At 43.0% G+C, this 27,133-nt stretch overlaps 1 protein-coding gene across 3 annotated transcripts in view; it reads right to left on the bottom strand.

The window, feature by feature from the left end:
• ATOX1 (antioxidant 1 copper chaperone) overlaps positions 1-27,133 on the bottom strand; it is a 58,166-nt gene that overhangs the window by 10,948 nt on the left and 20,085 nt on the right. Inside the window, exon 4 of one of the 3 annotated variants that reach the window (XM_063643162.1) lies at positions 17,152-18,122. The exons of 1 other annotated variant lie outside the window; for it this stretch is intronic. The gene's annotated coding sequence lies outside the window, so the exon portion shown is untranslated. Of the gene's footprint in view, positions 1-17,151; positions 18,223-27,133 lie in introns of those variants that run through there. One more of the 3 variants, XM_063643160.1, reaches the window with a different exon arrangement.

The raw sequence follows: 27,133 nt of genomic DNA, 5'->3' as shown, positions 1-27,133 counted from the left end.
ATGAGGGCTCCCTTTTCTCCGTATCCTCACCAGCATTTATTATCGTCTGTCTTTTGGATGAAAGTCATTTTAACTGGGGTGAGATGATATCTCGTTGTGGTTTTGATTTGCATTTCTCTGATGCGCAGTGATGCTGAGCCCCTTTTCATGTACCTGTTTGCCATTTGTATGTCATCTTTTGAGAAATGTCTATTCAGATCTTTTATTTTTTTATTTTTTATTTTTTGTCTTTTTGAGACGGAGTCTCGCCCTGTCGCCCAGGCTGGAGTGTAGTGGAACGATCTTGGCTCACCACAACCTCCGCCTCCCATGTTCAAGCGATTCTCCTGCCTCAGCCTCCCGAGTAGCTGTGATTACAGGCACCTGCCACCACGCCCAGCTAATTTTTTTGTATTTTTAGTAGAGATGGGGTTTCACCATGTTGGTCAGGCTGATCTCAAACTCCTGACCTCATGATCCGCCCACCTTGGCCTCTCAATATTTTCTTGTAGTAGTTTCATAGTTTGAGGTCTTAAATTTAAGTGTTTAATCTATTTAGATTTGACTTTTGTATAATGTGTGAGATAGGGGTCTAGTTTCACTTTTCTGCATATGGATATCCAGTTTTCCCAGCACCATTTATTGAAGAGACTGTCTTTTCTCAATGTATGTTTTTGGTACCTTTGTTGAAAATGAATTTGCTGTAGATGTATGGATTTATTTCTGGATTCTTCGTTTTATTCCATTGGTCTGTATGTCTATTTTGATGCCATTACTATGCCATTTTGGTAACTATAGCTCTATAGTATAATTTAAAGTCAGTTTGAAGTATACTATAGAGTTATAGTTATACTATAATTATACTGTAGAGCTCCATTTTGTTCTTTTTCTTAGGATAGCTTTGGCTATCCTGGGTCTTTTGTAGTTGCATATAAATTTTAGGACTTTTTTTTTCTATTTCTGTGAAGAATATCATTGGTATTTTGATAGGAATTGCATTAAATCTCTAGATTGCTTTGCATAGTATGGACATCTTAACAATATTGATTCTCCTAATCCATGAACATGGAATATCTTTCAGTTTTTTTGGTGTCCTCTTCAATTTCTTGGATCAGTGTTTTATAGTTTTCATTGTAGAGATTTTTCACTTTATTGGTTAATTCCTAGGTATTTTATTTTATTTGTAGCTACTGTAACTGTCATTACTTTATTGATTTCTTTTCAGATTGTTCACTGCTGGCATATAGAAATGCTGCTGACTTTTGTATGTTGATTTTGTGTCCTGCATCTTTATTGAATTTGTTTATCAGCTTTAATAGTTTTTTTGTGGAGTCTTTATGTTTTTCCAAATACAAGATCATATCATCTGCAAACAAGGATAATTTGACTTCTTCCTTTCCAATTTGGATACCCCTTCTTTCTTTTGTCTGATTGCTCTAGCTAGGACTTCCAGTACTATGTTGAATAACAGTAGTGACAGTGGGCATCCTTGTCGCGTCCCAAATCTTACAGAAAAAGCTTTCAGTTTTTCCCCATTCAGTATATTAGTTGTGGGTCTGTCATATATGGCTTTTGTTATTTTTAGGTTTGTTCCTTCTATACCCAGTTTTTTGAGGGTGTTTATCACGAAGAAATGTTGAAACTTATAAAATGATTATATTGTTTTTGTCCTTCATTTTGTTGATATAATGTATCACATTGATTGATTTGCATATACTGAACCATCCTTGCATCCCTGGGATAAATCTCACTGGGTCATAATGAATGATCGTTTTAATGTGTTGTTGAATTTAGTTCGCTAGTATTTTGTTGAGGATTTTTGCATTAATATTCATCAGGAATATTGGGCCCTACTTTTCTTTTTTGCTATGTCTTTGTCTGGTTTTGCTATTAGGATCACACTGTCCTCAGAATGAGTTTGGAAGTATTCCCTCCTCTCCGATTTTTTGGAATAGTTTGAGTAGGATTGTTGTTAGTTCTTTAAAGGTCGGTAGAATTCAGCAGTGAAGTCTTCAGATCTTGGGCTTTTCTTTATGGGGAGACATTTTATTATGGCATTGATCTCGTTACTTGTTATTGGTCTATTCAGGTTTTGGATTTCTTCATGGTTCAATATTGGTAAGTTGTATGTGTCTATGAATTTATCCATTTCTTCTAGATTTTCCAATTTATTGGTGAATTGTTGCTCATAGAAACCACTAATGATCCCTTGAATTTCTGTAGTAATAATTGTAATGTAACCTTTTTCATCTTTGATTTTATTTATTTGAGTCTTCTCTTTTCTTTTCTTAGTCTGGCTAAAGGTTTATCAATTTTGTTTATCTTTTCAAAAAGCCAGCTTTTTGTTTTGTTGATCGTTTGTATTGTTTTCTTCATTTCAATTTTATTTACTTATGTTCTGATCTTTATTATTTCTCTTCTTCTACTAATTTTGGATTTGGTTTGCCCTTGCTTTTCTAGTTTTTTGTTTTTGTTTTTGAGGGAGAGTCTCACTCTGTCACCCAGACTGGAGTGCAGTGGTGTGATCTCTGCTCACTGCAAACTCTGCCTCCCAGGTTCAAGTGATTCTCCTGCCTCAGCCTCTCAAATAGCTGGGATTACAGGGGTGCGCTACCATACCGGGCTAATTTTTGTATATTTTAGTAGAGACGGGGTTTCACCATGTTGGCCAGCCTGGTTTCAAACTCCTCCCCTCAAGTGATCCTCCCACCTTGGGGTCCCAACATCCTTAGATTACAGGCGTGAGCCACTGCACCTGGCCAAAAACATGTGATTTTATATATTTTTTAAAACCAGTCAATAAGAAGAATGATCACAAAAACTTGAATTGAAACCAGAGTTTGGATGACAATTATAGCTTGAATCAGCCTCAGCAGCCAATTTATCGCACAACAATTATTTTATTAGATGATACTGAGAAAATACCAACTTATAGATATGCAGTTGTAGATGGCCACTGTTTATAAATAGCTCACCTTGCAACACAGCATGTTGCGTTTAAACAGAGAATAAAAGAGAAGCTTTATTCCAAGATCTGCACAAACATGTGTTAACCTGATAGCACAAAGATGACAGAGTAGTTGACCCCTAACCTCTCACATTTTATACACCTTTCTTTCCCAGCAATAGAAATCCTGATTTTTAATTGGGTACATGAAAAACATAATTTTAAAATAGCATTCCTCAATCTGCTTTGCAGTTAGGTATGGTCATTTAACTAAGTCTGGCCAAAAGAATATAAGCAGTAGTGTTATATGCAATTTCCGGGAAATGTCCTGCTGACAGAATGCAACTGAGATGGTTGGAATTTGAATAGCCATTTGGAACATGAGGTTTAAACCCCATGTTGAATGTGGCAGAGCCACAAAATATAATCAGTCTAGGTCTCTCGTGAACCCAGAACCACAATCTCAGCCCTTGATTATTTGCATCCAAATTTTATATGTGTGACGCCAAAACAAATTTCTGTATTGTTGAAGACATTGCTGTTTTGTTGTCTGTCACTTACAGCTGAACCTGACTGACAGAAAAGCTAAACCGATGAAGCCTTCAGATACGTTTTTTTTTAAAGAGTCTCACTCTGTTGCCCACGCTGGAGTGCAGTGGTGATCACAGCTCACTGCAGCCTCGAACTCCTGAGCTCAAGTGATCCTCTTGCTTCACCCTCTTGAGTAGCTGGGACTACAGGCTTGTGTCACCACACCTACTATTTTTTATTTTTTATGGAGACAGGCTCTCACTATTTTGATCAGACTTGTCTTGAACTTCTGGCACGAAGCAATTCTCCCGCCTTGGCCTCCCAAAGTGCTGGGATTACAAGCATGAGCCACCTCGTCTAACCAAGTATGTTAAAATTTGATATGTAACATTTATAAGTGTGTCTGTTGCTCCTTATTTAAGATTTCCAAGCAAACCTCATATCTAAAACAGTAGTTCTTAAACTTTTGGTCTCAGGGTCCCTTTATTTCCTTAAAAGTTATTATTAATTCCAATAAACTTTCATTTAGTAGTTTTTAATCCGTCAATATTTAATACATTGGCAATTAAACAGAGAATAAGTCTAGGAGCAGTGGCTCACATCTGTATTCTCAGCACTTTGGGAGGCCGAGGTGGGAGGATCACGAGGTCAGGAGATCGAGACCATCCTGGCCAACACAGTAAAACCCCATCTCTACTAAAAATACAAAAATTAGCCAGGCATGGTGGCGCACGCCTGTAGTCCCAGCCACTTGGAAAGCTGAGGCAGGAGAGTCGCTTGAACCCGGGAGGTGGAGGTTGCAGTGAGCCGAGATTGCACCACTGCATTCCAGCCTGGGCAACAGAGTGAGACCCCATCTCAAAACAAAAACAAGGCTGGGCACAATGGCTCACGCTTGTAATCCCAGCACTTCCGGAGGCCGAGGCGGGTGGATCACCTGAGGTTGGGTGTTCAAGACCAGCCTGGCCAACCTGGTGAAACCCTGTCTCTACTAAAAATACAAAAACATTAGCTGGGCATGGTGGCAGGCACCTGTAATCCCAGCTACTTGGGAGGCTGAGACAGGAGAATCGCTGGAACCGGGGAGGTGGAGGTTGCAGTGGGCCGAGATCGTGCCATTGCATTCCAGCCTGGGCAACAAGAATGAAACTATATCACAAAAAACAACAACAACAACAAAAAACATTATTTTAACCAAATGTTTAGGGAAGCTCTGACACACTTTCAGTTATTTAAACATCTCTTAATAGGATGATGTCTAAGATTCTGCAGTAGATGTTTGTTTATGATTTATTGGGTTTGATTTGGGGCCACCAGCATCCATTTCCCCTTCTCAGGAACTGTGCCTTGATTTTCCTCTTGGGCAATACCCTCTTCTACACTCTTAGCCCCACTTAGAAAAAGGGCATGTGACTAGGCTACGCCATGCCATTCCCCAGGGCCACAGTAACTCTTTCAGGGATGGACATGAGATGGGATATAGGACTGCAACAGAGAATCTGGCCTTCTCCTGGGCTTGACTAGGAATGCATGTGAGATCCTGAGTGGCAGGAGCCTCCCTGAGACCACAGGGGGAGGCTGCATAAACATGAAGCCACCAGGAAAGAGACTAGGGCGGAGAGACAGACAGACAGACAGACAGAGAGAAACAGAGACAGCAGAGAAACAGAAAAAGAGAGAGAGAAAGAGACAGAGAAACAGAGACAGCAGAGAAACAGAAAAAGAGAGAGAGAAAGAGACAGAGAAACAGAGAGAGAAACAGGGCCAGACAGAAAAGGGCAGACAGACAAAGAGAGACAGAGAAAGAGAGACTAAGAGAGAGAGAGAGAAAGAAAGACAAAGACAGAGACAGAGACACAGAAAGATACTCATGGGACACTGGTCCAAGCCCCTATGGGGCTCAGTGGACACTGGTCCATTCTCCTCTTCTGCCTAATCAACAGACCCTCAATTCGGCTTAGGGAGCTCTGTGTCCATCTCAAAATACTAATCTTTCTAGACTCCTTTGCAGTGCAGAGAGGCCATGGGACATGATTCTCACCAATGAACTTGTAAGCAGAAATCAGTGCATGGAGCTTCTGGGGAAGCTTGTGAAAGAGGGAGACTTTGCTTTTTGTCCCTCTTCTTCCCTCTTGGATGGCATATGTAAGACAAAGTGGAGCCACAGGAGAATGGAATCCACAAGGAAAGGCTGACAGAAGGAACTGCAGCCTGATGATGGCATGGACCCAGCGTCATTCTCAGATGGCCAGATTGCTTGCAAAGTGGGATAAAAGCTGGGGCAATCAGGTTTGTGTGACGCACAGCAGAGTGCAATCCTGTGTAATATACAGCCCTGCTCCTGGACTTTTCCTTTCCATGAGCCAATACATCCCCTTTTTGCTGATACTGGTTTGGGTTGGGTTTTCTATCACTGTCAACAGAAGAAATCCATTTCTGACTCGGAGGAGACATCCTGTTTACTCAACAGGTAAATGTTTCACATCTATGAGACAAGGTGAACAATAATTGTCCCTTTAAGAGAAAGAAGATGATATTCCTTACGTGTGGCCATGGGGGAATATCAAAGCAGGAGGTGGAGAGAGGAAAGGAATGTAATGGGGTGAAGAGGAGCCTTACGGGGAGCAGAAAGTTTCTTCTGGCTTCAGAACGGAGCTGATGCAGTGTCTGGGGCTGCTGTCTGGGTCACAAAAATAATTTTGATGACTCTATGGCCAAACTATGTAGGGGAAGCTCCTCCAACTTTTAGCAAACTGTAGTTGGCCCTTACTCTTTTGAGGCATGTGAAGAACTACATTCTTCTGGGGGCTGGGCCTCTTCAAGACTTTCTCTTTCCTGGAGAGGGCCAGGGAGGCGAGTGGGGGAAAGATTAAGGATCAATGTGAGCATGAGCAAATTCTGGAGTCAGTAAGATCTCAGTTTTTTTTGTTTTTTCAGACAATCTTGCTCTATCACCTAGGCTGGAATGCAGTGGCACAATCATAGCTCACTATAACTTTGAACTCCTGGGCTTAAGTAATCGTCCCACCTCAGCCTCCCAAGTAGGTGGGACTACAGGCACATGTCACCATGCTCAGCTAGTTTTTAAATTTTTTGTAGAGACAGGGTCTCACTATCTTGCCAGGGCTGGTTTTTTTTTTTTTTTGAGAAGGAGTCTCACTCTTTCACCCAGGCTGGAGTGCAGTGGCGCGATCTCGGCTCACTGCAGGCTCCGCCCCCTGGGGTTCACGCCATTCTCCTGCCTCAGCCTCCCGCGTAGCTGGGACTATAGGAGCCGGCCACCTCGCCCGGCTAATTTTTTGTATTTTTAGTAGAGACGGGGTTTCACTGTATTGGCCAGGATGGTCTTGATCTCCTGACCTCGTGATCCGCCCGCCTCGGCCTCCCAAAGTGCTGGGATTACAGGCGTGAGCCACCGCACCCGGCCCAGGCCTGGTTTTGAACTCTTGGTCACAAGCCATCCTCCTGCCTTGGCCTCCCAAAGTGCTGAGATTACGGACATGAACCAGTGTCTGGTCAAAATGGAGTTTTTTGTTTTGTTTTTGAGACAGGGGTCTCGTTCTGTTGCCCAGGCTGAAGTGCAGTGGCAGGAACATGGCTCACTGCAGCCTCAACCTCCCAGGGTCAAGTGATTCTTCCACCTCAGCTTCCCCTAGTAGCTGGGACTATAGGTGTGCACCACCATGCCAGCTAATTTTTAAATTTTTTTAATAGAGCCTGTTGCCCAGGCTGGTCTCTAACTCCTGGGCTCAAGCAATCCTCCTGCCTTTGCCTCCCAAACTGCTAGGATTATAGGCGTGAACCACTACGCCCAGCCTGAAATGGAGTTTTCTATGAATTATTAATTAGATCCCTTTTAATACTCTTAGAGATATAAAAATGAAGATTGTAGCATTTTTAAATGATTTGTAGCTGTAACACTTTGTTTTCTTCAATGTGGCTCTTCACAGACTGGGCCATGTGAAGCTTTGGGATTTCCCAGGGTCATGTTCTTTACAGAGGCAGGAGGTCAGCTCTACTGGTTCCCTCACACTGTTTCAACTTCCCTGCCCTCTAAACAGGCTGCACAGCATCCTCCAGCCCCAACTGTCCTCTCAGAAGAGTTGTCGGAATAAGGACAAAAACAACACCCTCTGTCTCTAGGTCCTTCTGGAATGTCTTCTAAGATACCAAGTCTTCTCTCAGGCCCATTAGCTCATCCCACCCTCCCTCCACCTCTGGCTGGATTAAAAGCCTTCTGTGCTGGAAGACAAGGAGAATCTTGAAGAGTCAACTAGCTGAACTGCTAGAGTTGCTCCAGTGATTCTCCAAAGTGCCTCTCATCCTCAGACTTTCCTGTTGTCCATGAGGCCCAGTGGATGTTTCCCCAGCCCCTTCGCCTAGGGAAAAGTAAGTGATAGCAGGCAGGAAGGCCTTGCTGCTGTAATGCCACTGTGCACAACCTAGAAAGCTGCAGCAAAGAGAGACTTGTTGTAGGTTGCTAGGGCAGCTCCCAGAGATGGCACTGCTTTTCAGGGAAGTTGTGTCTCAGGTAGTGACTATCTGGGGCCGGTGCTATGAGGGTAGTAAAAAGAATTTACCAAGACAGTTGTAGGTCAGCAAAGCAGATTTGTTAGAGGAAGTATGAAAGTATGTTGCAAGGGTGCAATGGGCAAGTCAGCAAGAGAGGAGCTGACTGCAAGGAGACAAAGGCTTGCTGGGGATTTTTTAGGATGGTGCTTGTGCTGTGTGCTGAAGAGGGCTTTGTACAGTACAGATGACGCCAAGGTTGCAGTGAGCTAATGTACATTATTCTATCAGCCGAGATGTCTGGTGATAGTTGGGCACAGGAAGATTGTGAGTTATTTGCACAGGAGGGTTATGTGTCCTGGACCATGAAGAAAGGCAGATGTAGAGCTTATCTGCTTTTTCTTTTTTCTTTCCCCTGCTCCCACCAGCCTGACTCCTTTTCCCTAATTAGGACTCCACAGGTTGTGGTCCCCACTACCTAGGGTCATAATCTTTGCAGATTTTGAAGCTCCGTCTGATCAGTTTGCCGTGTTGGGGGACTGCTGCACAAAGAAAGATGCTCCTGGAAAATACCAACATGTCCCATCCCCCTCATCTGGAGGATGAGCTTTTGCACTAGCAGAAAGTTTGTTTCTACACCTAGAGGTATATTATTCCCTATGCCAAGGTGTTGAATTAGACATCAAGAGGTTGATGAAGCAGTACAGAATTGGAGCAAAGGGTGATCTGAAGGGATATGACATCTAAGTGGTGTGATGAAGTGTTCCTGCTCCCATAGTAAAGTCTGTCCTCACACAATGGGAGGCAGTAGTTCTTAGTATAGAGGCTAAAGTGTAGTCTCTGCTGTGCATTGTATGCATTCAAACTCTGATCCATTCTGAGTAACAATGTGGCTCTGGGCAAGCTACCTTTCTAGGTTGCAGTTTCATCTGTAAAATGACAAAAAAGAAAGTATCGGAACAAGTTAGTACTAGGCCCCGTCCTACTATAAGTTGCTGGTCACATCAAGTAAATCTCTCAGCCACTCTGGATCCATGCTTCCTCCTCTGAAAAATGAAAAGAGTTGAATCAAGGGTAGACTCTTCTACTACAACAATCTCTGAAACTGTGGAGGGAAAGTCTGAGCCACTCCCCACTAAGAAGCTGTTACTGCTTGGATGCCTGAGTTTTCAATGCCTCAGTAAACTATACCACCTCTGGGGAACTCCCAGCCCAAGGGGGAAGACTGCTGAATGACAGAGCGCTTTTCATGATACTTGGCTAGGGCTATGCTAACTTAAACAATGAGCACAGTTCTCGGTCCTGAAGGTAACAAGAACACCCCTGCCAATCTCCAGAGAGAAAACCCTCTGTAAGCTTATATATGTGGGCAGGACTTCCACAGAATTCTGGAATGTCAAAGCTGGAAAAGCTCTCAGGGAGTTTCTAGTTCAGGGGTTTTTAAGTCACATTCTGTACTTCTGCAGTTCCACAAACTATTAATATTCACCTTATTTTGTATACCAGAAACTGCATTTAAAATTGTGGCTGAAAAACAACAAAGACACCTAAATCAGTCATCTGCCAAATGTGAACACATCAGAGACCAAAATTCATTTATACATTTTGGCAGATTCTGCTAGTGGTCCCTTTTTCGTTTGTTGTAGAAACTACACTTGAGTGGGGCCATAGTGCCCTGATTAAACTACATCTCCCAGCCTTCCTTGCAGATAGGTAAGGCAGTGCATTTAAGCCTTAGTCAATGGGATGTACGCAAAGGTTGTGAGTGTGACTTCTGGGAGTTTTCTTCAAGTGAATGGGAATGCTCTTCTCATCCCTCTTCTAGCTAGCTCTAATATGGACATGATGGTGGAACTCAATCAGTCATCTTGGACTTTGAATTGACAGAGAGAAGGAGGCTTGGTCCTGATGATCACTGAGTTACCTTGCTGACTCACTTTCTTATAGTGAGTGCCCTGGACTGCTCACCTCCAGATTTCATTTACATAAAAGAGACATACAATTCTGTCTTATTGAGGCCACTTCTGTTTGGGGTTTTCTGCCTTTTGCAGCTAAATCTAATGGACACATTTGTGTTCTCAGTAATTGACTTTATAATGCATTCGTAATATAAATATAAAAATAGCTTACTGAATAACCCTAAGGAAAACCACTCAGGTCAAGGAAACCACTCAGGTCAAAAAATAACATTTTGCAGCCACCCCAGAAGCTCTCTGTGTGCCCTGTCCCAATCACAACTACCTCCTTGTTTCTAAAAGCAACCTCTGTCCCAATTTGTAGAGTAAACATATCCTGTTATACAGTAATGACATAACATTTCCTTAAAAACATTTTGGTCAGAGACTACTTTTGTCTGTTTTATTTGAGATGCTCTTTCAGACTTTGCTTGACAGAAGGCTTCTTCTAATAAAAATGTTGGCCAATAACTGAAATAGTCTGACCCCTTCATTTTACAGAGGAAGAACATGAAATCAGAGAGGGGAAAGAACTTTCTTGTTTTAAAACTGACAAATAAAAATTGTATATACGTATGGTGTACAACATGATGTTTTGATGTATGTATATATGCAAAAGGACTTTCTAATGTCAACCAGCAAATTAGAGGTAGAGTGGACTAGAACTCATGTTCTCTCTGACTTTTTAACATTTTATTTTCCAATCCATTTCAGGGGACGCAATCCTAGATACAAGGTACCAGCCTTGTGCAATGGCTCAAGGATGGGAAAGACTTGCAAATACAGTCTCTAGTACAGGACATTTTATCTTCAACAAACACAAAACCTGCCTCTTTCCACCCAAATCTCAGGGGAAGGATGCTACCAAGGATTCTGACAATGGTTCTTCCCAAATGGCTTTGCTTTGCATTTTAACACAAACACATCAGCAAAGATGGGGTCAGACACAGAGTGACACAGTGGGGATGCCGATTGGATGAAGTGTTCTTTGCAGGCCTCCTCAGAACCCTGCACCAGGGCATCTCCCCCATAGGTACTGTGTGCACTGAGCCTGACACACAGAGGCCCTTGGAGATCAGTGTGGCCAAGGGTGATGCTGAGTCTCGAGATCAGAGGTATGAAATGCAGAGATGCAGGTGAGCCCCAGCTCTCTTTGCCATCTTTGCTAGACTGTTCTGACCGGCATGCAGCTGCGCCTAACTCAATTTCTGGAGAATCCTTCATGCTCATGAAAGTCAATTATTTATTTATTTTTAAGACAGAGTCTCGCTCTACTGCCCAGGCTGGAGTGCAGTGGCACAATCTCGGCTCACTGTAACCTCCACCTCCCAGGTTCAAGCGATTCTTCCACTTCAGCCTCTGAGTAGCTGAGACTATAAGCACCTGCCACCATGCCTGGCTAATTTTTTTGTATTTTTAGTGGAGATAGGGTTTGGCCATATTGGCTAGGCTGGTCTCAAACTCCTGACCTCAAGTGATCCACCCCCTTAGGCCTCCTAAAGTTCTGGGATTACAGGCATGAGCCACCGCACCCGGCCAAAAGTCAATTATTTTATATTTTATATTATGACAGATGCTCGTCATGCTTTTGTGTAGGACATGGCAGTGTCCAAGATAGCTCACTGGCCAGATTCCATAGCCTTCTTTGTCTGAGATTCTTGGAAGATTTTGGGTCAGGCCTATTGGCTTCTTCCTTTTCCTATAGGTTAGGATTAGCAGACAACATTAGCAAAGATGTGACTGTGTGTTCTGTGGGGGAGAAAAAGGAGTTCCAGGGACTAAAAGTTTGGGAAACAGGTTCATACTTTATCTCCTTTTTGAAAAGTCTCAATTACAGTATTAGTACGTTGAAGGATCTGCAAATTTCTACAGTAAATTATTTTGCTTGATTTTGATGGGCCTGGCATTTTTCAAACTTTTTTGGCTTTGAGACCTCATGTTTCACTAATAGCATTCTGCACGAAACAGTTTGGCAAATGATACTAGCCGCCTCTTTGATGGATAAAGGATGTATTAATACACATAGGATAGACAACACGGCTGGAAAATCACCTTTCTGGCCCAGGTAGCCATCCCTCTGGAAAAGTACTGCATTGTTTCCAACTCTGTAAAAATCCATTTCTAATAGCCCCAAGAAGCCACTGCAGAAATGATCTAAACCAGTCTGGGGTGGGTTCCCCAGGGAGAGCTGGCTGGGCCCCGCAGCCTGGCACCAGACTTATTGTACCAAGAGCCCTGGCCAGCCGGCAGCCACCCAGTGTGTGTCTTGACTTGTTTTTCCTTCCTTTCTCTCCTCCTTTTAGAACACAGCTGAATGGTTCCAGTCTCTCAGTCCTGCTCCTGGCCAACACTGGACCTCTCAAAGTCTGCCCAACTCCTCTTCCAGCGCCTTGACAAACAACCCCCTCATGCTGGGAACCACAGCAGTGGGCTGTTTTTCTCCTTCATGCACCCCAGAAAGCCTCTCCTCTTTGCCTGGGCTTTCTTCCCAGGGCCTTGGCTGCCAACCCATTTTACACCCATGCGAAGCCCAGTCAGTCACCTGAAGAAAAGGAGACTCACAGAAGGCCCAAGATGAAAGACTCTTTAATCCTGTGGCTTTTTGAGTTTTGTTTTTAGCAGGAAGACCTTATTTTCAAAACAAATTGTTACACAGAATTTGCCAGTTTACAGAACAGATGAATAAAGATATTTATGGCAGACTTGTTTATTGTAGCACAACACTGGAAAGACACGAAAAGTCCATCAGTAAGGAACAGGTTTAATAAGATGATGGTGAAGTCATACAATGGAATACTATTCTGCTGTCTAAAAGCATGAGGCATCTCCCAACAATAATAATAGCACAAGTTCTGAGAAAATCTTTATATGGACAGTATTGGGTTAACAGTTCCATTTTAGGGCGAAGACCAAGATTACTACTCGTTTTGTTAAAATGTGCCACCTCCTATTCAAACTTGTCTGATGTTTATTTGGAACTTAATATGGTGACCAAATATCCCAGTTTGCTTAGAACTGAAGGGTTTCCTGGGATATAGGACTGTAAGTGCTAAAACAGAAAATTCCAGGCAAAGGAATGAGTTGGTCACCCTACACTTAACAGAAGTCAACACGTTATTTTAGAAAGAATGGGTAGATTATTATTACTAATTTTAGCCCATGTTAATAAGCCAATATATTCACAAATAAAACAACCAGTATTTGTACTTTATTTATTTATTTTTATTTAATTTTTTTGAAACAGAGTCACACTCTGTTGCCCAGGCTGGAGTGCAATGGTGGGATCTCGGCTTACTGCAACCTCCGCCTCCCGGGTTCAGGCGATTCTTCTGCCTCAGCCTCCCGAGTAGCTGGGATTACAGGCGTGTGCCACCAGGCCCAGCTAATTTTTATATTTTTAGTAGAGATGGGGTTTCACCATGTTGGTCAGGCTGGTCTCCAGCTCCTGACCTCATGATCTGCCTGCCTCAGCCTCCCAAAGTGCTGGGATTACAGGCATGAGCTACCACACCTGGCCAGTATTTGTACTGTAAATATGAGGGCAAAACCATATGAACTGATACAAAACATGAAACTATCTCAAGGTGCAGTAAAAAGCAGGGGAAAAAGGCAAGTACAGAACAGTGAACTGAGTGTGCTCTCATTTTTTAAGTTCTTTTCTCTCTCTTTCCCCCACCCCCAAAGGTCAGAGCAGGGGGTGATTTGTCCACATAATAAAATGAAGTTTGTGATTTGTCTATTTGTGTACTCCATCATAAGAAAATAGCTGGGCTGGTTTTCACCAAACTTTGAGGATATACTTGGGGCGGTCTGACTTAAATACAGATTGTTTGGCATATGAAAATTGATCCTACTAACCCTTCCTCCTGGAGAGGAAACTTGAAGAGATAAGCAGCCACTCCCCAAAGCTGACACTAGTTTAACAGACGAGGCCTATGAGATCACCAGTCAGAAAAGACTAACCAGGCCGGACGTGGTGGCTCATGCCTGTAATGCTAGTACTTTGGGAGGCCGAGGCGGGCAGATCACCTGAGGTCAGGAGTTCGAGACCAGTCTGGCTAACATGGTGAAACCCCGTCACTACAAAAAAAAAAAATTAGCCAAGCATGGTGGCAGGCACCTGAAATCCCAGCTATTTGGGAGGCTTGAACCCAGGAGGTAGAGGTTGCAGTGAGCCGAGATCGCACCACTGCACTCAAGCCTGAGTGACAGAGCGAGACTCCATCTCAAACAAGAAAAGAAAAGAAAAGAAAAGAAAAGAAAAGAAAAGAAAAGAAAAGAAAAGAAAAGACTAACCAGATAGCTTCAGGTCCATTGACAGGGAAAACAAAGACTGGTTTCCAGTGAGTCTCCAAAATAAAAGCTCACAAAGTGGACTCTCCAAATGGAAGGCCTCAGTCTACAGGCTGCCTCCCACATGGGTGGGTGCAGTCAGATGTCCATGTGTCTAAAGATGGCTCATGGTTTTTCTGAATTAGCTGGGCATGGTATGTACCTGTAGTCCCAAATACGCAGGAGGCTGAGGTGGGAGGATTGCTTGAGCCCAGGAGTTTGAGGCTGCAGTGAGCTATGATTGTATCACTGCACCTAGGCAATGGAGCAAGTCCCGAAAAATGAAAAATGTTTTAAAGTGGTTATTCTGAGAGGAGCAGCTCTTTTGGGTATTAAGTCTTTCATTTGCATAGACAATTCATGAAAGATGCATATGAAATGGGTAATAATCAGTGTCTCTGAGGAGGAGAACCACGGGTCTGAAATGAACAGAATGTATTTTTTATTATGCATCCTCTTGAGTTGGCAATATTTTCCGTGTTTATATATCAAGTCCTTTTTTAAAAATTATAAAATATGTTAAACATACAAAGAAACTGTAGAGATAACAAAGTTAACACCTCCTGGCTTTGACAAATCTTAACATTTTGCAATAAATAGTTCATACAGACCTCTGTTAATAAACAAAATGTGTGTGTGTGTATGTATGTATGTGTATATATATATATATATATATATAATTGAATCATATGTATAATTGAAACCCAGTCCTATTCCTCATTCTCCTATACAAAAAGAAGTAAACAATACCTTACATTTGAAGTTTATCATTCCTATACATATTTTTGTACTTTTAACACATATGTATGCCTCCCCTGAATGATAGATTTAGATTTTAATTTCTGACTGCTATATTGCCTGATGTATAAATATAGTGTGATATAATTACCGCTTTTATCTTTTCAGTCTCCTTTGGATGGATATTTGGGTTTGTTTTTTTTTTTTTACAATTTTATATATATGACTTTTTCTCTTTTTTTTTTTTTTTTTGAGACAGAGGCTTACTGTGTCACCCAGGCTGGAGTGCAATGGTACAGTCTTGGCTCACTGCAGCCTCTGCCTGCCAGGTTCAAGAGATTCTTGTGCCTCAGCCTCTCGAGTAGCTGGGATTACAGGTGTGTGCCACCACACCCAGCTAATTTTTGTAGTTTTAGTAGAGATGGGGTTTCACCATGTTGACCAGGCTGGTCTCAAACTTCTGGCCTCAAGTGATTCACCCGTCTCAGCCTCCCAAAGTGCTGGGATTACAGGCGTGAGTCACCATGCTCAGCCTACATATATGACTTTTGTGATTAAAAAAATAGTGGGTGCAACAATAATCATCAATGTCTGCTAAAATCATGAGTTGAAGAGCTGATGGGGAGTTTATAATGGATGAGCTAGGCTGACAACATCTGAATCCATCCATCCATCTTGATATTACACACAGAAAGACAAGCAGATATTATGTGCTGCCTGATATGATATAAGAGGATTTCACAGCACCATCTATGAAAGATTGTCAGCAAAAAATCAAAGGTGGTTCTGATGAAGTATAAACCTAACCACCATTTTACAGGAACTTGTGGGGACTAAGGAACACATTGCACTATGGGGTGCACTCAGTAAAATCTGGAATTACAGAAGACCCTCCTGCACAGAAGACCCAACTTCCTCAACAGATAATTTGCAAGGAGAAAAACAAAAAAGGGCAGGAGTAGGGTTGCTGCAGACTAAAAGACTTAAGAAACATCAACCAAATACAATGTATGGACTTTGTTTGCATCCTGATTTGAACAAACCAAAGGCTTAAGAAAAGAATAAATAAATAACAATAGAGGAAATTTGAACACTGGATATTTTATGATATTAAGAAATTTGTATTAACTTTTAGGTGTCACGACGGATAGGTTTTTTTTTTTTAATCCTATCTCTTAGAAGAAATACAATAATACAAAAATTAGCCGGGTGTGGTGGTGCGCGCTGGTAGCCTCAGCTACTCAGGAGGTTGAGGCAGGAGAATTGCTTGAACCCAGCAGGCAGAGGTTGCAGTCAGCCAAGATTGCACCACTGCACTCCAGCCTGAGCAACAGAGCAAGACTCCATCTCAAAAAAAAAAAAAAAAAAAAAGAAAAGAAACAAGAAATACAATAATAAAATGAAATGATGCTGGTGTTTGTTTCAGAATAACCCTGTGCGGGGTGGGGGCAGGCAGTGGAAGATGCACCAAAACCGGCTATGACTTGGTAATTCTTGAAGCTGGGAGATGAGTGTATGGGGTTCATGATATTATTCGCTTTACTTTCAGATATTTTTGGAAACTTCCATAACAAAATGTTTAAATAAAATCCAGCTAGTTAATTTCTTTTTTTTTTTTTTTTTTTTGAGACAGAGTTTCACTCTTTGTTGCCCAGGCTGGAGTGCAGTGGTGTGATCTTGGCTCACTGCATCCTCTGCCTCCCGAGTTCAAGCTATTCTCCTGTCTCAGCCTCTGGAGTAGCTGGGATTATAGGCACACACCACCACGCCCAGCTAATTTTTGTATTTTTAGTAGAGATGGGGTTTCACCATGTTGGCCAGGCTGGTCTCGAATTCTTGACCTCAGGTGATCCGCCGCCTCGGCCTCCCAAAATGCTGGGATTATAGGCATGAGCCACTGTGCCTGGCCTCAGCTAGTTAATTTCAACAAACAAGAGGTGTAGTCTTGGTAGGAAGATGCCAGGGGTTGGAGCCCCACTCTCAGTTCCTCCCTTTTCCCTGAGGTAACTTCACAGAGCCTTAGGTCTCTGGAGAACAGTTTGAAATCACTGATCAAGACCATGGATTATTGGGGGAACCAGCCCCCAATATTTCAATGTATGTTCTTTATATTTTCCCTAAGTGTCAGCCAGTCTGAGAAATAAAGAGAAAGAGTACAAAGAAATTTTACAGCTGGGCCTCCGGGGGGGTGTCATCACATATTGGTAGGACTGTGATGGCGACCCTGAGCTGCAAAACCAGCAAGTTTTTATTAGGGATTTTAGAAAGGGAGGGGATGTACGAACAGGGAGTAGGTCACAAGGATCACATGCTTCAAAGGGCAATAAAAGATCACAAGGCAAGGGCAAAATTAGAATTAATTACTGATGAGAGTCCATGTTCCACTGTGCACGCACTGTCTTGATAAACATCTTAACAGGAAACAGGGTTCGAGAGTAGACAACTAGTCTGACTAGAATTCACCAGGCTGGAATTTCCCAATCCTAGCAAGCCTGAGGGCACTGCAGGAGACCAGGGCATAATTCAGTCCTTATCTCAACCACATAAGATAGACATTCCCAGAGCGGCCGTTCATAGACCTACCCCCAGGAATGCATTCCCTCCCCAGGGCTATCAATTATTAACATTCCTTGCTGGGAAAGGAATTCAGCGATATTTCTCCTACTTGCACATCCATCTATAGGCTTTCTGCAAGAAGAAAAATATGGCTCTATTCTGCCCGACCCCGCAGGCAGTCAAACCTTATGGTTATCTCCCTTGTTCCCTGAAAATCGCTGTTATTCTGTTCTTTTTCAGGGTGCACTGATTTCATATTGTTCAAACACATTTTACAAACAATTTATACAGTTAACGCAATCATCACAGGGTCCGGAGCTGACATACATCCTCAGCTTACAGAGATGATGGGATTAAGAGATTAAAGACAGGCATAAGAAATTATAAGAGTATTGATTGGGGAAGTGATAAATGTCCATGAAATCTTCACAATTTATGTTCAGAGCCTGCAGTAAAGACAGGCATAAGAAATTATAAAAGTATTAATTTGGGAACTGATAAATGTCCATTAAATCTTCACAATTTATGTTCTGCTGCAGCTTCAGCTGGTCTCTCCGTTCGGGGTCCATGACTTCCTGCAACAATGGATAGACAATTTTCTTCTGAAAAGGGCAAAATAGTAAACATTCCAGGCTATGTGGGCCATATGGTCTTCATTGCCATTCTCCAACTCAGCTGTTATAGTGTGGAAGCAGCCATAGATAATACATAAATGAATATGACTATGTTTCAATAAAACTTTATTTACAAAAACAGATGGTGGCTTGATTTGGCCTGCAGGTTGTCGTGTGCCAATCTTTGATCTAGACCAACCCCTTCCTTTTATTTGTTTTATTATTATTATTATTATTGAGACAAGGTCTCACTCTGTCACCCAGGCTGAGTGCAGTGGTGTGATCATAGTTTCCTGCAGCCTCAGTCTCCTGGGTTCAAGCAATCCTCTCACCTCAGCCTCCTGAGTAGCTAGGACTACAGGCAAGTGCCACCACCTGGCTAACTTTTAAAATTTTTTTAGAGTTGGGGTCTCACTATGCTGCCCAGGCTGGTCTTGAACTCCTGGCCTCAAGCAATCCTTCTGCCTTGGCCTCCCGAAGTGTTGGGATTACAGGCATCAGCCATCATGTCCAGCCTAGCCCCTTCCTTTTAAAGTTGTGGAAACTGAGACCCAGGGGGTTAAAGTGGCTCAAGATCACACACACAAACACACACACATACATACACACACACACACACTCACACACACACACCCCCAAAAAACAGGACCTTGTGAAAACAACTGCTGCAGATCCCAGTCTTGACTTCAGGCCTGCGTATCTTGGTATTATGGGCAAATGAAAGCAAGCATATGGCAGGTGGGTGGAAGAAATCAGGGAAGCACAAGCTTATGTATCAGTTAGTGTTAGGTTCAGCTGTATGTATATACCAGTAAGCTCAAAATAACAGTAGCTGTAACAAAAATGAAGATTATTTCATTCTCACATAGAAACAAAATCTGGAAATAGTTTGAGGCTCATGTATAGAATCCATCATCTTCTAGCTAAGCGCCATGGTGCATACCTGTAGTCTCAGCTACTCTAAAGGCTGAGGCAAGAGGATCGCTTGAGCCCAAGAGTTTGAGGTTGCAGTGAGCTATGCCCTCAGCACTGCACTTTGGCCTGGGCAGCAGAGTGAGACCCCCATCTCTAAAAAATAATAAATTAATAATAATAATAATAATCTTTGGAGACCCAGGTACTATCCTTAGCCCATGGCTGCAAGTGCTAAGGAAGGTGACATCATGGTCCGATATGGCTACTAGATTACATCCTTCTTTCAGGCAGGAGGAAGAATAAAGAATGGTGAGGGCCTTCTAATTGCATCAGCTCATTTTCAGGAGTCTTTCTGGAATCTCTTTGCATCTTTTAGCCAGAACTTAGTTATATGTCACACTTAGGAGCAAAGGAACCTAGGGAATGTCATCTTTATTTTAGGTTGCAATGTGCCCAGCCATAAATTACTAAGGAAAAGGGGATGAAAGGCTTTCTTTTTCTTTCTTTCTTTCTTTCTTTCTTTCTTTCTTTCTTTCTTTCTTTCTTTCTTTCTCTTTCTCTTTCTTTTTCTTTCTTTCTCTCTTTCTTTCTTTCTCTTTCTTTCTTTCTCTTTCTTTCTTTCTTTCTTTCTTTCTTTCTTTCTCTTTCTTTCTCTCTCTCTCTTCCTTCCTTCCTTTCTTTCTTTCTCTTTCTTTCTTTCCTTCCTTCTTCTTCCTTTCTCTTTCTTTTTTTCTTTCTTTCTTTCTTTCTTTCTTTCTTTCTTTCTTTCTTTCTTTCTTCTTTCTTTCTTTCCTTCCTTCCTTCTTTTTTCTTTCTTTCTTTCTTCTTTTTTGAGATGGAGTCTCGCTCTTGTTGCCCAGGCTGGAGTGCAATGGCGCGATCTTGGCTCACTACAACCTCCACCTCCCAGGTTCAAGCGATTCTCCTGCCTTACCTCCCAAGTAGCAGGGATTATAGGCATGCACCACCACACCCAGCTAATTTTGTATTTTTAGTAGAGACAGGGTTTCTCCATGTTGGTCAGGCTGGTCTTGAACTCCCGACCTCAGGTGATCCGCCCACCTCGGCCTCCCGAAGTGCTGGGATTACAGGCATAAGCCACCGTGCCCGGCCAAAAGACTTTTGAATAGAAAATTAGCAGTCTCTGTCACAAGTTATTTGAATAAATGTGAGTTGGTCCTTTTCACCTGAAAAACTCCAGACCTGTGGTGTTTAATGACCATGACAAAGCAGCATCAATTAATGGAAAGAGCACCCCAAGCTGCTCCCATTTCCCTGTGTGAACTCAGACAAGTACCTGCACTTCTCTGTTGCTTCACTTTAGCCATATGCACAGTGAAAGGGCTCTAACAGTTCCACTTGTAGGATTTTATTCCTAGGAAATACTGAGTTACCGATACCAGACCATATACACTTTAATAAGTTCTGGAAACAACCTATTAATAGATCATTCTATCCATCTATTAATAGATCATTCTATACAGAGTGAGAATCCATCTCAAACAAAACAAAAAACAATGTGCCAAGGAGCTTTGGTACCAATGTACCAATTAGACCTTAGTTTTGACAAATATGGCATAGTTATATAACACATTAACATCAGAGGAAGCTGAGTTCAGTTGTGGGGCACAGGCACCACCTGAGCTCAGAAAGGGACTTCCTCAGGTGCTTACAAAATGACTGGAAGGGCTGGAGGAAGGGGCTGAGGCTGAGCTTCCAGCATTATGATTCTCAGAGCAGTGCAGGTGAACTGGCTACCAGAGGGGCAGCCACACTGCCCCATCAGGAGGGCAGGGAAGCAGAGGGTGGCTGCTGGACTATGAAGTTCAAGTAGGCACTGCCATGGCTGTGATCCAAGGGGTCAGGAAGCCACAGCCACCAGCACCTCTCAACACCTACGAAACTAGTGACTAGACACGGGAACACTGCTGCCAAATAACCAATGTCTCCATGCTGGGCTGGAACAGCCAAAATCTGTGGGACAATGGCTCTTCCTGATTTCCACTTCCAAATCTAGCAGGAGTGAACCTAATCAATGAAACCTAATTTTTTTTTTTTTTTGAGATGGAGTTCCACTCTGTCACCCAGGCTGGAATGCAGTGGTGCGATCTCGGCTCACTGCAATCTCTGTCTCCTGGGTTCAAGCGATTCTCCTGTCTCAGCTTCCCGAGTAGCTGGGATTACAGGCTTATGCCCACATGCCCAGCTGATTTTTTGTATTTTAGTAAAGACAGGATTTCACCGTGTTGCCCGGGCTAGTCTCAAACTCCTGAACTCAGGCAATCCACCTGCCTCGGCCTCCCAAAGTGCTAGGATTACAGGCGTGAACCACTGCGCCCGGCCAGTGAAACCTAATTCTCAATGAGAAACTTAACTACCAGGAAATTAGGTTCACGTGGGGTTTGGCCTTCCAGCCTCACATGTGGGAAAGCACACAGGAAAGAGGTTGGAATTGACGTGTAGTGCCGGTGAACTATATGCATGCACCACTCTGTATAAATTAGCTAAACAAATTAAGGTGCATTTGCACAGTGGAATGCTTTCCAGCCACTAAAATCAGTACTTTTTTAGCTAATAAATACTTTCCAGTCACTTAAATGGACAAGAAGGGACAAATCTTCTTAGAATTCCAGACAACATATTTCTCCCTCCAGGGAGTGGTGTTTATTTCCATACACACCCTTGAATATGGCTGGACTTAGTGACTTGCTTCCTGAGAATAGAGAGTGAAAAGGGAAAAATGGTAAGTTTCTGGACACAGATCCAATCCAGTGTACCACATCGGGTTTAGTCATCAGGTCTTCTTAATCTTCTCTGATCTTTGAGAGTTTTCCAGGAACCTCATGGCCAGGAGTTTGCCAGGAACCCTAACATCATCAGTAATAGATCATGTCAGTATCTATGCGCCCCCCGAGACAATGAAATAAGATGGGGAGTTTACCTCTGTGTATATTCCTCCCCCAACTCCAGTTTAATCATAAACAACACGCCAGACAAACCAAATTAGAGGGACAGGCTATATAATACTTGGCCAATAGTCTTCATAACTATTAAAGTCATGAAAAACAAGAAATGATTGCTAAACTCTCAAAGATCAGAGGAGATGAAGGAGACCTGACGACTAAAGGCAATGTGGTACCCTGGATTGGATCTGTGTCCAGAAAGAGAGCATTTATGAGAAAGCTGGTAAAATCCAAATAACATCTGGAGTCCAGTTAACACTGTACCGGCCAAGCAGTGGCTCACGCCTGTCATCCCAGCACTTTAGGAGGCCGAGATGGGCGGATCACCTGAGGTCAGGAGTTCGATTCCAGCCTGGCCAACATGGCAAAGCCTCATCTCTACTAAAAATACAAAAATTAGGTTGGGTGCGGTGGCTCATGCCTGTAATCCTAGCACTTTGGGAGGCCGAGGTGGGCGGATCACAAGGTCAGGAGATCAAGACCATCCTGGCCAACATGGTGAAACCCTGTCCCTACTAAAAATACAAAAATTAGCTGAGCGTGGTGGTGTGTGCCTATAATCTCATCTACTCGGGAGGCTAAGGCAGGAGAATAGCCTGAACCAGGGAGGCGGAAGTTGCAGTGAGCCGAGATAGTGCCACTGCACTGCAGCCTGGTGACAGAGCAAGACTCCGTCTTAAAAAAAAAAAAAAAAAAAAATTAGCCAGGCAGGCTGAGGCAGGAGAATTGCTTGTACCTGGGAGGCAGAGGTTGCAGTTGAGCCAAGATCACTCTACTGCATTCCAGCCTGGGCAACAGAGTGAGACTCCATCTCAAACACAACAAAAAATAATGTGCCAAGGAGCTTTGGTACCAATGTACCAATTAGATCTTAGGTTTGACAAATATGGCATAGTTATATAACACACTAACATCAGAGGAAGCTAAGTGAAGGATCTATGGAAACTCTGTACTATCTTTCCAAGTTTTCTGTAAATCTAATATTATTCCAAAATAAAATTTGCTGAGTGCAGGGGCTCACACCTATAATCCCAGCACTTTGGGAGGACATGGTGGGAGAATTGCCTGAGCCCAGGAGTTCAAGACTGGCCTGGGTAACATGGTGAGACCCCTCATCTCTACAAAAAAAAAAAAAAATTATTAAAAGTTATTTTTTTAAAAAGAGGGGATCAATGTTGCTCTGAAATGAAACAAAATTTAATATGCAAATGTGTCCATTAACTATTCAGTTAGTGAAAGAAGTAGGTAATAAAACATCAATACTAATAAAATGGTTAGTTAGCACTTATTGAGTGCTTACAGTATGCTACCCTCCGTGCAAAATGATTTCCCTGGATTAGCTCATTTAATTCTGAGAAATACCCTATGATGTAAATGCTATTATCCTCAATTTACTGTTAAGAAAACAATGGGCTACACGGGTTACATAACTTGTTAATAAAATATGGAGCTAGTCTAACTCTGGAAACTGAGTTATATGAAACACTACCACATATCACCATTTAGCTTTACTTATATTGTATATATTTACAGAAGCCTACAAAGGATATACTCCAAACTGTAAGAGAGAATTTTCTTTGTCATATGGAGACGATGGGGGAGGGTGTCACACAAGTAAAATTATTTTAATTTTTTACAGTTATCCTGTAATATCGTAGTAAATTAGGTATTTGCATTAATAACAACAAAAAAATGAGGCAGTAGGACTTTTGATTTCAAAAGGACTGTCCAGTTCTAACACTCTGGAATTCCCAAGGCCCCTGACATCTCTGGAGGTTTGGTCTGAGGCAGAGGCAGAGGCTCGAGGTGGCAGTAGGAGGGTTTCTCAGCTGTCAGGGTAGTGGGTGGTAGGGCGTGGTGAATTTGAGCTTTTGGAGACTCTGGGCTGTTCTTCTAGCCTTAACCTTCCACCTCCAGCCCTCCTTGCCATCTCAATGGCTTTAGTGGCCTCTCTAATTAGTAGGAACATAGGGAGAGGCACAGCTTCTGTTTTGGTAAAAGAGAAGTCATATACCCACAAACCAGTGCTTCAGTGAGGGTTGTCACCAAATTGGACTCCGGAAGGGGCAGTGACTGAGGAAAGCGTAGGGGCCAGGCTTGATGTTGGAAGTAGCCTGTCCTAGCAGGCTCAGTCCTTTTACAAAGTTGTAAGATCCAGGGACACATTCTCAAAGGTGTAAAATGGAGAAGCCAGGCCAGGTGCGGTGACTGACGCCTGTAATCCTAGCACTTTGAGAAGCTGAGGTGGGAGGATTGCTTGAGCCCAGGAGTTTGAGACCAGCCCGGATAACATAAGTAAGACCCCATCTCCATAAAAAAAATTTAAAATTAGCCAGGTGTGATGGCATGCACCTATGGTCCCAGCTATTTGGGAGGTTGAGATAGGAAGATCACTTGAGCCCAGGAGGTAAAGGATGTAATGAGTGAGCCATGATCACACCACTGCACTGCAGCCTGGGTGACGGGGTGGGACCCTGTCTCAAAACAAAAACACAACAGAGAAGACAGGCTTTGTTGAGCTCCTACCATGCTGGGTGCTTTATTTGCATTACTTCCAATGTAGGTACCATCCAGAGCCACATTCTCCAGATAAGAACAGAGGGAGTAGCCCACCTAGGTTCCCTCTGTGTGATTCCAGGCTGTGCTCCCAGCCTTAACCTTTCACCTCCAGCCATCCTTCAGTAACTTCCAGCAGTAAGCTCTCTCCTTACTGAGTCAGGAACCCTGTGAGCTGGCATAGGATCAGCGGAGGCCCAGAATGGTTTGGCTTTTCCATGTTTTCTCAGCTTCCACTCTCAAAAAGGCACCAACAAAGGGACTGGTGACCAGATGGTCATGCTCATTCAAAAGTCTGTCTCCAAGGAATGGCTGAGGGAGGGGATTTGGGATCTGCCTTGGGAGGTAGAGCAGAAAGGGAGTAGTAGGGAGGACAAAGGGAAAGACCTGCCTCTGAGGAACCACCATAGGGAAGGGCTAGGCTGATGCCCCACATATCAAGACAAACCCAGCCCCAGTCCAGAGAACTGCCAGGGAGATAAATAAGGGTGGGTTCAACATCAGAACTTCCCCTGGCAGAGCTGTAGAGCCAGCAGCTCGCAGTGCTCCCTTTCAGGGGCAGGGCTGCTGTGCAGGTGAAGGAAGGCTCACGGACCACCCATCAGAAGGAGGGCATTGGGACATCTGTTCCTGAGATCCTACAATGATAATAATGATAATAACAATAGCGAAACTGAGCACCTTCTATGTGCACGTGTCATCTCACTTCACCCTAAGAAGGTTACTCTCACCTTACAGGTGTGAAAACCGAGGTCCTGGACAGTTCTATTTATTTATTTTTCAGAGATGGTGTCTTGCTTTGTCACACAGGCTGGAGTGCAGTGGTGTGATCATACTTCACTGCAGCCGTGACCTCCTGTGCTCAAGTGATCCTCCTGCCTCGGCCTCCCTAGCAGCTGAGACTATAGGCACCTACCACCATGCCCAGCTAATTTGTCCTGTACAGTTAAGCTATTTGTTCAAGCTCACACATCTGGTAAACAGTCTGTTTATCTGCAGAGCCAGCATTCTTATCCAACATACAGCCTGCTTCTAGGCATCCGGGGATTTATGATTCTAAAAGGATTAAGATCCTTGGAGCCCACGATAAACAGACAAATGGGAGGTGACATCCTTATTTTTAGAGGCTTTGATTTTATTGCAAGGCCCTAGTCAGTAGTCATGAGATTTACCTAGGGACATGAAGACTTTCGAAATTCTCCGAAGAAGCAGATTAGAAAACTTGTCTTCTTAAACTAAGTGGCCACAGCCCTTAAAGACATAGAAATCTAAAAGAAGCTCTGATGGGCACTCCCAAGAAATTACAGACTTGGGTCTTTTAGAGACTGGCACTAATTAAAGGCGAATGTCATGGAGAGGGCGGTGACCTGAACAACCATTCACCTCCCACACGGCACAATCTTGAGGTTCCATTTTACTTTTCTTAATCTGCCAGAGTTGAAAGAATCTAGATCTGAAATTTTTCAGACTTCAGTTTCCAAACTTCAAGTCATGTAATTGTGAAAATTTTTGGCCAAACAGAAAGTTTTATTTGTGGAATGTCATTATCAAGAATGAGGCACATGAAGATCTTTAATTCTCACAATGGTTAGAGTATTGTTATGACCTCCATTTTCCAGATAAGGAAACTGGGTTGCACAAAAGAATCAGGAACTTTCCCAAGGTCACACAGTTTTTAAGTGGTGAAGGAATTTAAATCTGGATCTGCTGAAGTCCAGAATGTGGCTTAGTACCACTGGGGCTATAGGAGGAAGCCCAGTAGATAAAATTGTGAGTTGGGCCAGGCACAGTGGTCACGTCTGTAATCCCAGCTCTTTGGGAGGCCAAGGCGGGATGATCACTTGAACCCAGGAGTTCAAGGCTGCAGTGAGCTGTAATTGCACCACTGCATTCCAGCCTGGGCCACAGAGCAAGGCCCCATCTCTGAAAAATAAAAATAAATTAAAAGATACAAATAAGGGCCGGGCGCGGTGGCTCATGCCTGTAATCCCAGCACTTCAGGAGGCCGGGGCAGGCGGATCACGAGGTCAGGAGATCGAGATCATCCTGGCTATCACGGAGAAACCCCGTGTCTACTAAAAATACAAAAAATTAGCCGGGCGTGGTGGCGGGCGCCTGTAGTTCCAGCTACTCCGGAGGCTGAGGCAGGAGAATGGCGCCACTGCACACCAGCCTGGGCGACAGAGCGAGACTCCGTCTCAAAATAAATAAATAAATAAAAATAAATAAATAAATAAAAGATGCAAATAAAATTGAGTTAAGCGGCCTTGGTTTGGGTTTGGGTGTGTTGGTTTGGAAGAGGCCAGCTCACTGAGACTTCCCCTTGTGCCCTGTAGGGCCCTTGGAAAGCTTGATAGCACCAGAGCAGTTTAAAAAACTGGAAACAAATGTCCTTCAACAGAGGAATGAATCACACCTTCTAGTATATTCATTCAACGGAATACTTACTACTCAGTGATAAAAAGATAACATTTCAAAATAATTGTGCTGAATGAAAAAGCTAGACAAAAATGAGAGCACACTGTGTGATTGCATTTA

This window comes from Symphalangus syndactylus, chromosome 7, assembly GCF_028878055.3.
Source record: "Symphalangus syndactylus isolate Jambi chromosome 7, NHGRI_mSymSyn1-v2.1_pri, whole genome shotgun sequence".
Classification (NCBI taxonomy): domain Eukaryota; kingdom Metazoa; phylum Chordata; class Mammalia; order Primates; family Hylobatidae; genus Symphalangus; species Symphalangus syndactylus.
This window is presented reverse-complemented; position numbering and strand designations above follow the sequence as displayed.